General features: G+C 32.9%; 1 protein-coding gene and 1 long non-coding RNA gene across 2 annotated transcripts in view; one reads left to right on the top strand and one right to left on the bottom strand.

Annotated features, from left to right (window-relative positions):
• LOC119834242 (protein numb) overlaps positions 1 to 13,482 on the top strand; it is a 32,290-nt gene that overhangs the window by 6,930 nt on the left and 11,878 nt on the right. The window lies entirely within an intron of this gene.
• Positions 6,037 to 8,067, bottom strand: LOC119834243. The gene is made up of 2 exons (XR_005287995.1): positions 7,883 to 8,067; positions 6,037 to 6,583 (listed from the first exon to the last, which is right to left on the bottom strand). It is a non-coding gene; the product is annotated as an uncharacterized LOC119834243 (long non-coding RNA).

Here is a 13,482-nt window from a genome sequence, read left to right on the forward strand (position 1 = left end):
TCTCTCTGAATAATATAAAATTGTAAATAATAATTGTACGTATAGTACAACTGAAGATTTATAATACCATAGAAGTTGCTCGATTTTAATTTATATAATATATATATATACATATATGTTAATATATATGTATATACACATGTATGTTAGTATATGTATGTGTGTGTATGTATATGTATATATATATATATATGGCTTTTTTATTACAGTATTGATGTTATAATATTTAGTAATGCATATTTATGTATATATATATAATGATAAATACTGCTTCTCTGATTATAGTTATGCTTAAATATTTAAATAAAATTTGTTTCCCTACCTTTATAAACTTGACACTGGCAAATAGTTAAAACTTATTGCCATAAGGGAAAAAAAAAAAAAAAAAAAAAACTAGCACGTTTGATTATTTTTTTACGATTTTAATTTTGATAAAATTCTAAAGTTGTGAGTGTAATATAATTTGTAATATCTTAAGTCCAATCGCATTTTTGGTGAAAGATCGAAGAATTAGTTTATTCGAAATCATTATCATCAGACTGGATAATCCATGGATATAAATCGGCTATTGTTAATTTATGACTGGTAAGTACAATTTTGGCACTCTATTTAGTTTGGGAAATTTGTATTTTATAGAAAGTGTTAATCCCTTGTTTTGGGTTAAATTGTACCTATTATATATCAAGAATATCTTTACAGTTTAATTCTTAAATTTTAATGCTCGAAAATTAAAAATATCTTAAGAACTATGATAAGCTAAGTCTGCCGATCTCAAATGAAAAAAGGAACAGAAAAATAAATATTTTTTATTTTCTCTTCTGAATATTGATTATACTTGTAAATTTAAATGATGTAAACTTGACAAACACCTTCAACATCAAAGCCATGAAGGTTGAATATTAATTGCTTTTGTGCTGTTGCCTTTATTTTTGGATAAAAAATGTTTGCAAAACTAAAGAGTTTCGATTTGAACAATGTAAAGACATTTTTATTTTTGTACATGAAATAAGTTATAGTTTAAAGCAGTGGTGATGTGGATAGTGTGCATATAATTTTAAAAATCAATTTATATCTTGCACACTCAGCTGGTATTGAACCCCCAACTTTTCTATTGAAGTCCAAGGACCTTACCACTGAACCATTATTTCTCTATTATTATTGAATAATAATTTCATTTTTATTGGTAATTTTAGCATTCACTGGCAGAAGATTTGACTTCTTATTTCGGAAAGGGTCTTTGCTTAAATTTCTTTTATTCTATTTGTGTAAGCATTGTATTATAATTTATAATGCATATTCAATTAGAGATATTAAAAAGATTAAAGCAAAATTTTAGATCAAATATCCTCGTCTTCAAGTGATTATTTCCTAACTGTACAACAACAACTTACCTTAGGAGAATACACTCCACACACAGCTTATACAAGCTTAATACTGTGCTAACAGTAGCACAGTATCACGCTTTCACACTCTTAATTTTTTTATTTTTTTTGCTGCCAATTATTGAGGCACACGCATCAATCATCTGCATGATAATTGGTGGTACATACACAACATGTTATAGTCTGTAATAGCTCACTCATACACACACACACACACATTCTTTGTTTTGCTTTAGTTAAGGAATAGTGGTGGTGGTGGTCTTCCTGACGCAGATTTTCTTTTTGAACTTACTATGAGGTCCCATTTATTAAATTGACATAGGCACAAGGTCGTTCAGACATGTGGTAAGCATGTGAAGTGGATTTGGTTGTGGTGATGTCTAAATCTGTCTGTCTATTCTGTCACATATTGGGAGTGATTAGAGCCTGGTTTTAAACGGTCATGTTGTTGCAGTTATATTCTTTTGATTTTTGCTACTGAAAATAAAAATTTTAGCAACTGATTTAAAATTCCGTTACCTATGTATTTTTATCTAAGATAAAATAAATAGAGATACTTGAATAGTGACTTGTACTTTATATATTATATATGTTAATAATAGTAGTATATACTATATACTTTTGTTTTGAACATTCCTTGAACATTCCTAATTCCTTCCATTCCAACTGGATTTTTAAACATTTAATCATTAAAAACCAATCATTTGGAATAATTCAATTCAATATTTTTATTTATGGCATAGATATGGGCTGCCACAATTTTTTCATATCTGTAGCCTGTGCCTGGTGAATAGAGACCTACAGCTTCATGTCCAAAAAATTATAATCGTAGTTTCAAATCAAGGATATATAAGGATATGTCTACATCAAACAACTACACAAACTGATATGCAGTGTTAGAAGGTATTGAATATCGTCATTTATCTATGATATTTCGATTCGCCTCGATTTCGCCTGTGGTTCATATAATAAAGCCTCTCACTCGATGAAGATGGAGCTTTCAAATCATGTAAAATAATTGGTCTAATAAGTTTTTTGTGAAAACAATATAAACATACATACAAAAACCAACCAACCAACATATGCGTACCGCACACGCACGTAAAAACACCTATGTATGTATGTATGTATGCATGCTTAGATTTTTCAAACTACAAAACCGATTTTGATGGGTTTTTTTTAATAGATAGAGTGATTCAAGAGGCATGATTATATGTTTCATAACATCTATTAAACTACTCCGAATTAAACGCGTGCGAAAATAATAGCTAGTACGTTATAATAGAAAGTATTTTTAGGTACACCACTTATAACTCGACCACTGTACAGATTTTAATGCTTTTTGATTTGTTGCATATGTCTGTGCTTAGCTTAGGATAACAGCTTTTTTATATTAGAGCAGCAACCGAGCTGGTGTTTCGCCTGTTGATCGATCATCACCGCCCATGAATATTTGCTGAGGTAGCGCCTAGGCAAAAACATTGCCCGCTTTTGGGAGGTAAATTATGAAGCAAATTGTTGACGGCAGGAATGAAAGGAAGAAATAGTAACGCGAAGAAAAGTGGTACGGGCTTCCGGCTTGCCGACTCCGACTCACTGATTGAAACAGTAGCATTCATTACCTGGTGCGAGCTGATGCGTGCTCGAACAGTAAAGTAAAATGCTTGCTTAAACAAAATTAAAACTTATATCGTTTTTGTTGGATTCATGTTGCTATCCAACTTATATTATATCAAATACATAAACAATTGCATACAAAAGTAATTGTTACATAAAATAAGTGAGCATGCGTGTCGTGTGCTAGCTTTCATCTCGTCGCTACTCACACCCCAATAATTGAAAAATATGTGATTATCGATTTTATTATTTAAGAAAAAGTAAGAATTTTTTTGGGCGAAATCTTACATCGTATATACTATGTATTACTATTTTTATCACGATCGCTAACGTATTTACAACTCGGGTTTTATCATTTGTTGACTAAAGATAAATAGTCGTTATCGCATTATGTTTAGTATAAAGTTTGATTGAGCATTAAATTGCGAATTTAACTTGGCATTGACATGACATTTCTCAGAATTTTACTTACATTTGTACCATTGTTCCCATTCCAGTAAGAGCCAATGCTGTTTTGAGCTCATGGCTCAGCTCTGGAGACATAACTATCCATTATAAATTTGCTGCTGAGCCACGGAATTGGTAGTTACCTAATGGCCTTTTTGAAATGATAGACTTAAAAGTTATAAAGTATGTACTGTTCGTAAAGAAAATCTTCAACTACCGTTTATAGAAAAGAACAATGTTAAGAGTCTGTGTATTTGTAAGATTATTTTGTAATGCACTAGCTGTTTGCCCCGGCTCCACCTGGGACCGTCAAAATCAAAACCTATTTATTCTGTTTTAAAAGCAAAAACTGTTTTCAATTAAATATTGTGATTCGTGAAATGAGTAACATATGTCCTCAATGGAACCTTAATATAATTGTTATTATTCGCGTGTGACTACATTGACTCGTTATTCGAGTTTATGATGAATAATCAACGAGACTCATGCAATTTTTAGATTTTTTTTAATTTAAATCGAATATAGTATGGTATATAAGAGCGTTAAAAATAATTTAAACAAGACTTTTAATACGATATTACAGTATGTTGTGTAAATAAAAATCTTTTACCAATTTTAAGCAAATTATCTGAGCGTCAAAGCATATTTTTGTAATACCAGAAGTTGGCTTAACCTTCATTAATACCAGAGGTGTTGAAACGTTCGACTTGTGTGAATCAGAATGTGCCGGTATTTCACTTGGCGTATTCGCTGGCCTGAAATAGTCAGTGCATTGGAGTAATCAGTGGCGTACACTTCATGAAAATCTACTTGCGTCTTCGCATTTGGCACGCGATGGACATCTAATCGATGTAGTATTGATGATAATATATTAAGTTGACATTGGAACGTATACAGTTATATGATTACTGTTCGTATGAGAGGACATTTCCAAGATTGTTTTTCCCGTTCCTGGAGCGATTTCATAAAAGTGAATACTAGTGATGGTGCTGTAATGTGTATATTAATCGGGCTGGCAATGTGTTTTGTGTACGATAATGCGTAATGCTTACGAGTAGTTGCAAGGGTTCAAAGTAGGTAAGCGTTATAGCGGGAAAGTGGAATCTTTTTTTCAGATGGTTGTTAATTGAGGATGTGATAGTTAATTTGATATGTATTTCTTCATATCTTGATCTGCTCATACATTTCTTTATCTACAAATTATTCTATAGAGTAGTTATGGAGAATCATACTTCAATATTAGAGGGATACCTCTAGTTATACATGTTTCGATAGATAGATCACTTACAATGTAGGAGAATTTCAATATAATTAAAAAAAATCCGTAATACTAGCACTGAAATGCCCTTGCCTTGTCCCGGTAGAGGTCAAGGGACTTGAAGTTTTAACGAAGATGCAGACCTTTTGTTTTAGTAGAATATTGATCAGATAATCAGACCGATTATTTTATTATAATGAAATGATATTGCAATATTTTTGAAATATATACATTTTTTTATTCTTGGTATTTTGTTTCAATATCGAATAATTTATCAACTTGCATACTATAAATCCTTATCTTTACTCGAAGAGTGGAAGTCTCGAGGTCTATACACATAAAATCGTCGAATCAATATGTATGTACTTATATCGCTACGGTAACATTTTTCTTTCTCATATCCGGACGTGCTTAAAAGTAGTTTGGGTAGGACTTTGTACGTAGTACGACAAAAATGAAGTGAACGAATGTCAAGGGCTACTACCTAATTATGTCTCTTAAAAATTAATTTAAACAAAATATAAAACAAGAATTTAGTTATGCTCTGTCATACACTGTTAAGTTATTGCCTGAGATGAAAATTAAATAATACATTTCGAAAACGCGCATCAATGAAGGAGATATAAAATATTTTTCAATTTCCGCATTTGATGCAGTGTACCTATAGTATAAAAGAAACTGACGTCGATAAGTAGCTAGACCGTTTCTTATATTTATATATACAATAACGAAAGGGTGCTTGTCTGTTCAGTAATAACCTCGTATTTGTGGAAACAGAATTCGCCTGACTATAAGATCATCGAGTTATCAATGGAACTTGTTTGACTTTCGGCCAATATTTTTATAAACAGCCACATTTAACACTGCTCTACATATACATGTACATAGTTATGTATAGAAAAAAGAAATATGTACAATGTACATGTATTGTTCATTCATAGTACCTATCTTGTTATTAATTTAATTCCTTATAATTTTTTAATATGTGTAAAGAAATGTATAAAAAATAAATACATAAGACTTTGGCACCAAAAAAGAAAGGTAATTACGTAAAATAACTTTAATAAAATGCTGAGTACAAATTAATGAGATCATATAATATTCGTTATTATCAATATATTTTAAAGTTTTAAAATGCACATAAATGTTGATGGTTAGCTCAATAAAGTACAGTAAACACATTCGTTCCCATATATTGAATTATGGGAAATATTATTATTTTATATTTTATTTCCTAGAAGACGAAACGATTCGTAACTTTACCACCATTGAGTAGAAAATAAATTTATTGGTGTCTTAATTTTATTATCTTTCTGGTAGAATACTACTTTATTAATATTCTGATGATTGCGTTTAATGTAACACTTATGTAACATTACAATACATTCATCCGTTTCGAAATAACTTATAACTAAAAAGTTAAACTTACATAACAAATGCCCTCTTTGAGGAAGCAACGAGATCCAACTTTTGAACCACTAACCGTTTAATAATAAGAAAATTGCGAAGCACTTAGGTATCATAATTTGATGATATCTATGTATAACATAAGCGGCGAAAAGCGTGTTAAGATAGTTCAGTCTCGGCATTTATCTCTTATTATATCCGCAACTATATCTCTTGGAAGCATCGTGGCTCTTGCTGTTTTTGTAATAGAGGCTTTAGTGCTTCTTCCTGGCCGCCTGTTGAAGTAAACAAAGACGTTGTAAACAAGCTGTCTCGTGTCAGCCGGGAGTTCCACACGCGATTCCTCTACGCACTCTATGCCTCTTCCGTTGTATAATCTTCTCCAGCTGAACATTGTCCAAGCAGTCATGGCTTCCTCCCCGTATTGCGCCGTTTTGATTTACAAAAAACGATCACACAATTTCAAAAAAATCTGTAATTAAACCGTAGATGCTATCATTAGGAGCGACAGCTGACTACTGTGTCTAGAGGCGATCAAAGTTTGTGATGTACCTATTGAAATTCTATGCACATATTTTTTTGATTTCCGGTAGACTAGCAACGTGATTGCAATTTAAACGTTTTTATTCATACTCTGTTTTGCTGTTGGTATGCAAGATAAAGCGTTGTGTTCAGTATCTAAACTCGAAGAGTACTGCGTCCGTTATAAAAATTAACTGCAAATATTATTTTATGACGTTAGCAACTTTTTTTTAGTAAATTAATTATTGTTGTCATTTTGTCATCAATTAGTTACAAAAAATTATGATAGGTACATATCACAAATGGATTCTGTAATACTTCGCGTAGGTGCGCATGAAACTCAATGACCTATCATGAACGTCAATTCCGATAGGTTGATAGGTATGTGGCCTTGTACTGAATTGCGTAACCGACTTAATTGATGAAGCCCATCATAGATCAAACTACGATTTGGGAAAATATCGAAGTTTCAGAAAGTATAATATAACGGGGGTAAGCTTTGCAAAAAATGGATGCGTAATAGACAATAATTTACTGTAATTTAATGGTTACTAAAAGCGTATCAGTGTCATTGTCCTCATTGCTTTTCTTTATGGTAGCGCAAACCGTTGTTCGTACTCATTATTTTTATAGAAAAGTAATTTACTTTCAAGTTAAACTTAGTTAGGTTTTGTAATTTGCAATACTTACTACATGAAAAAAAATATTCAAAAGAAGTTTTCATTCTGTTATTCGATCGTAACAAGGGATAAATGAAGTGTATGTAAAACACGAATAATGTTGTACAATACAAACGACACAAAGTGCATATTATAAGAACAAAAGCTTCTACAAACTGTAATGACCCCTTCTAAGTACCTTGAAACTTGATATTTCGTAAACGATACCGGTAGCATAAGCTTTTGTAATTGTTTTCGATTCGATCGATATTTTCTACACTTTGAAAATGTTCCTTATTTAAGTGTTTATCTATAGATAAAGAAAAAAACCTTTTCGCTAAATTCATAGTTCAATTTGAATGACAATGTAAAACACTTCGCAAGCCAGGATTCGATTCATGTGTTCTACATATATTTTTAATGTCTACACTAGAATTTAAACAATAAATTATAATTGAATTCTGTGAGCATCGATGAAATAATTAACTAATATTTCTATGAATCAATTTATGTATCTAGTAATATCTCATATAAGAAAATAGTTACGTTAAGCTTTTGTAATACTTATCTATAAGTATTTAAATACTTACATAAAAGTAATTGCACAGATAGAGGTAAAAGTTACGGCTCTTGATCTCAAACGTGTTCGTTTCTTAACTATGTCTAACGTTAACCTAATGTACCTAACTAAAAAGCGTAGGAATTTTCTGTTTTGTGATGACTCAAATCTATGACTCAACATGGAGTTAAAATTTATCCGGAATGCAGTTTTTGAATGCTTTGGTGTCTGTCTAAGATGTGTCAGACAGAGATAGATACTATCTAAAAATATGTTTTTGAGAGATACATATGCATTCATGATGTCATATGTTAAGATGCCAATAAAATAAGGTCTCGTCAGTACCACCTGCGTCCGTCCCACTCGCACGCGCTGATGGCAGCTGTTGCAAAGATGCTTTGAGAGCTTTGACATTTTGCTTATAGTTACTCCATAGCTCGCTAAACACAGAATTCGAATACTCCATTCATAACCTTGATTCATATAAGCTTCCTAAAATATATGAGAAGACTTCATGTCTACGAGTTAAAAAGCGGATTAAATAAATTTATGAATCTAAAAGCCGAATTTAATGTAATGAAATCATTAAAGTCAAATGATGGCTTTTTGTCTATGTGATGATCTCACTCGTCGTCAATCTTGACAATGCAAAGGACCGGTCGACCGCGGGGCGAGGCACGGGACGGAAGGGGCTCCACGCTGCAGGGTTTGCGCGATTCACGCATGCCGCATGCCGTGCGACCAGTCAGTCCGATTCGACAGTAAAGTTGTCCGCCTCACGCGCGGCGCGCGCGCTTCTCTACCTTTTTAATTTTCTTCGTCTCTACACATTTTTGTAATCTAGTCAAAATGTAGGTTAGTGCTAAATTGATATTGAGATAGTGCAAAGCCAGTATATTAAAAAGTGTCTTAATTTAATAATTGCTATATGCTACGGTCCAAAGAACAATGCTGTGGGAAAAAATAACGTTCAGCTGGCATCGGCACTCGTTCCCAGCTACCTACCTACCTCTCTCCCCCCGCGAACCGGGTACCGGGTTCAATGCGCCTCTGCATTTATTCATCGTTTGTGGGAAAAATTGACCCCCGTTTTAAATTTTTATTGTTAACGAATTCACACGATTTCATATTGTAGACTACCGCATCTTTGATGCATCTTTCGGGAATTTTGTTTTATAAATCTGAAACTGGACTGTTTTAAATGAATCCCACGAATCAAGTGTCATTAAAAGTTCTTAGTAAATTACAAAGTGATTAGGTAATTAGGCAGGAGGAAAACAAAGTAAATTCAAGAACAGGACATCAAGGCTGCTTCATTCCGTGGAACTGTGTTGTTTGTTCCGTGGTTTGCCATGTTTGTCAAGTTTCAACTCCTTAGAAATTATCTCATTGTGCAACCAGTGGAATTGATCTGCCTCAAAAGAATATCAGTGTAAACGTGAATGTGGCAAAGGCTCGTTATGAAAATTTATTTTATCTCTGTGTCTGTGTTTAACGAAAGACGAAACTGTGATGTGGATATGTGAGTGATTGCAGTGGATGAAGAATAATATTACCTGATTTAAATAAAATTAGGAAAACATGGGCAATCAGGGCTCGTCTCCGCACGAACCGCTGGATCATGTCCAAGCGCAGAATCCTGATTTAAAGATGGTAGGCAAATTTCTTTTAATGGTTTTTTTAGCATATTTAATACTTTGTCTGTTCCTGATGTGAATGAAAGAATAAATAAAGTAAGCAGCTCCAGTGGCGCAATGGGTTAGCGCACGGTACTTACATATATAAAACTTTTTTTTATCGTCGTTAGTATATGTATATTATAAACTTATATCCTGGCACTGTTTTAATAATAATCGCCATTTCAAACTGTGAATATTACTTAGATACTATATTTTTTCGTTGACCTACTAAATTTCGTTCTTACATCATTTAGATTTATGCTTATGATACTGCTATAACAAAGTACAGCAACATAGATATATGCTTAACAAACTTAGTAGAGCAGAACTTCAGATGTATTACGTCCCACCCAAATGCGAGATATTAAACGGTTATTATTGTACGCATGTTCTTAAATCTTACTTTTAAAATAACAAGGGTGGATAAGTATACAATAATAATACTCTTTCAACAAACACGTGACTATAGCCCGATATAAATTGTTGAGCTTTTTAAATGTTTTATCCTAACTATTTTGTTCAACCAGCCCTTAATGTGGGTCGCAGTGATTCTCGTAGCGGCAGATTAATCTGCACTCAAACGTATACTGGAACACTAAATATTTAATCCAATTTGTGCCACTTCTTTTATTTAATATATCTAAATGTTGAACTATCATTACACCCGCATAGTCTTCAAGGTTTTTATCTTATTCGCGTACATTTATAACATCTACATATAATTTGTGTTGTATGGTTCGAATGGATTTATAAATATTAATGAACAATGACTTGTTTATTAATATTCTGAACACAGTTAACTTGCGTATTACCCGATGTCGTTGTATTAAACTACGAAGTAACTATGTACAACGATCATAATTCACATTGGACTCGAATCCAGACAATGTAATATATAATATGAAATATCGTTTCGATTGGAGTTACAAGGAAAACTTCTAAACTAAGAATACTTGTTTTAAAAATATATTGCAATGCTGTCTGGTATGTTGTTAATCAAAACTATAAACTATTATGACATACTGACAAATATATGAATGTACATTAATTTTCATAATTCCGTTATTTTCAAAATTTAGTTCTACGTTTTTAATGTCCAGTAACCTTATTTCAAACAGAATTAACAATGTTTCCCGAGAGTGGAGTTTTTGCGAATAAGCCTTTAGTATAACATATTTTATGTACAGTTTTATTATTAACATTCCATCCTATTCTTATACCTATGACACAAATTATTCCATTTCCAACTCTCAAACTGCAGTATCGAGATTTATAAAGTTTTAAAACGATGGAAACCAACTCGAATTCATAGATATTATCTTATCATGGCCCAATTACAGGTGTACTTAATACTTGTATTAATTTATGAAATAAAAATGTTTGTCAGCTATCTCTGTATGATAATAACTATGTGACAAGTAAGAGCAGTGAGATAAGGTCGTGGTAAACAAAAAAATATCGTGTTAAAAAATAAAATCACGGGTTTATGTAATTCTTGCGTTTTGCGTTTAAAATTAATATTTCGAATTTTGTGATATTTGGCATCTCGACAAAACACTACATTGATAACCTTCAAGCCACAAGTCTTGTGTAATAGCACTGTTCCTGCATATCAGTGGTTAGAGATTATTATTATGAAAGTTAATGTTAACTGTTTTGCTTTTCACAATATTATGTTAGCAGAATAATCAAACAAATTTTTATGATTATTGCCCATAATCAATTTCATGGTACTGCATAATTGATACCCCATCATATATGGATTTACATTTATATTTTTATTTTTACCTATGTTTGTATTATACCAGCTTTTCTCCAGAGTCAAAAGCTTGCTTCCCAGATAACAACGCTACGTATGTATTGGCTGGGTAACTTTGTATTTTGGTACAACATTGGTTTTCAAGTAAACAATAATAAAAATAATGGTTTTTTGTTCTAAACGTATTCAATCGAATCATGAGTCAGTTAAGCGTTTAATTAAAAAAAGTTTCTTAACGCAATGTCAGTTGTCAGTCTTAGCAGAAGCTGACAGTTAAATATATTTTTGAAGATAATAAATAGGTAACGTTACGCGACCTTTAAGCCAAGTGTTATATTTTGGCACCAATGTTAGTAATCAGTATTTTTTTGGGCATCTGAAACATGTATAGACATCAATGTATGTTTACTGGTTGTTTTAAGGTTGTTTATATGAAAAACAAGAGTTAAAGTTACATACTTCTCTCTTAGAAAATCTTCACAATGTTATCTACATGTGTATGATAATATAAATTTAGGTTATTTATTGGTCCAGACAAAATACAGGATACCTATCGTGTGTTTTGTATTTTGTTTGGATTTCTGTGTTTGAAATAAACTTACCCCTCTGTCCATGTTCCTTAAGCCCTCAATTCTTGGTCATTATTTATCTATTTGTTCTGTTGATTTATTTGATGATTGTATTTATTCCTTAAGCAAAATTAAATGAAGTGCTTAAACTTCAACATTGATTTACATAGTAAGAAAAACTTATAGACAGACGAACATAGAACCTCCTCTGTTACGTTTTTGGAAATCGGTTAAAATATTATGAATTATGGATTATAATAAACATACATAGTTATCCAGTCTGACTGTTACGATATCAGAAAATTATTTTCGGATCGTATAAACCATTTCAGCATAATTTTTGAACTAATATACTTATGAAATTTTATATCTAAGGCTCAATGAGAATACATATATGTACATACAGTTACATTGATCTCGTCAGGTTTCGATGAATACAATACATAATTTTCAATATAGCTTGTGTGTGTTATGGTTAATATTTAACATGAAACAACTGTCGTTCTCCTAATATAGCCTTTATTTCAGACTTCATTAACGTTAGAGTCGTTGTGTATTACTTTCACATTCACATGAGTTTCACAACGAGAGCTTTATTTGGTGATCGCGCCTACATGTTCATTATGTTTGCTCATCGCACGTAGCAGAAAGTTGAATATGACAATGCGAGTCTTACTGTTGAGTTATTGAATAAAAAAGCATTGTTCAAAACTTGGTATTTGGACAATGTATTTTATATGCGATTCATATTGACTGCAAATGATTAATGATATTTGATGTATAGTAAGACAGAGGCTCTATGTCTATGCAAATAAATTGCCTATTTTAAAGATATGGGATTAAAAAGGGATTAAATAAGGGATTGTTCCTATTCAATCTAAAAGGAGAAAATCTCAAAACTGGGAAATATAAGGAAAGGATGCGGGCCTCCGGCTGCTCCGAGTACCGTACAAAACATAGTAGTATTAACATGGCACTATTTCACGACAATCTTCTATGGCAGTGTGGTACAATCTCTGGTGGCTCAATCCAAAATTACGATGACTCAATCCAATATAATGATATGATATCCATTTTAGGTAGTCTGTTTTTAGTCTGTATTTAGGTAGTTTCTGAAATTATCCACGGAATGCTAGTGAATCGAAGCATTTATATCCAAGTATAGATTATGTAGAACTAATGTAACAAAATATAAATTTCAGAAATCGTCAGTCCGCAACTCGTTGAGGCGGGCGCGCGCGGGCGCCGCGCTGTCACCGCCGCGCGCCGGCATGGAGCGCTTGCGCCGCTCGTTCCGCGAATCGTTCCGCCGCCGCAAGGGCTCGCCTCCCGAGTCGGCGCGCCCGCACCAGTGGCATGCGGACGAGGCCGCGGTGCGCGCGGGCACGTGCACGTTCCCCGTCAAGTACCTCGGCTGCGTCGAGGTGTTCGAGTCGCGGGGAATGCAAGTGTGCGAGGAGGCGCTTAAGGTCCTTCGAGTAAGTTGGCCTGCATGTGGATCGTATTTCATATCTATGCTTGCGGTTTCCATTTGCACATGAGATATTATATCTGTGTACTATATTGTACGAGTTCATGACGAGGTCAGCACTTTTCGCATTGCTAATGCTAACACAGACTTAAG

The sequence above is a fragment of the Zerene cesonia genome, chromosome 19 (assembly GCF_012273895.1).
Source record: "Zerene cesonia ecotype Mississippi chromosome 19, Zerene_cesonia_1.1, whole genome shotgun sequence".
In the NCBI taxonomy this organism is placed as follows: Eukaryota; Metazoa; Arthropoda; class Insecta; order Lepidoptera; family Pieridae; genus Zerene; species Zerene cesonia.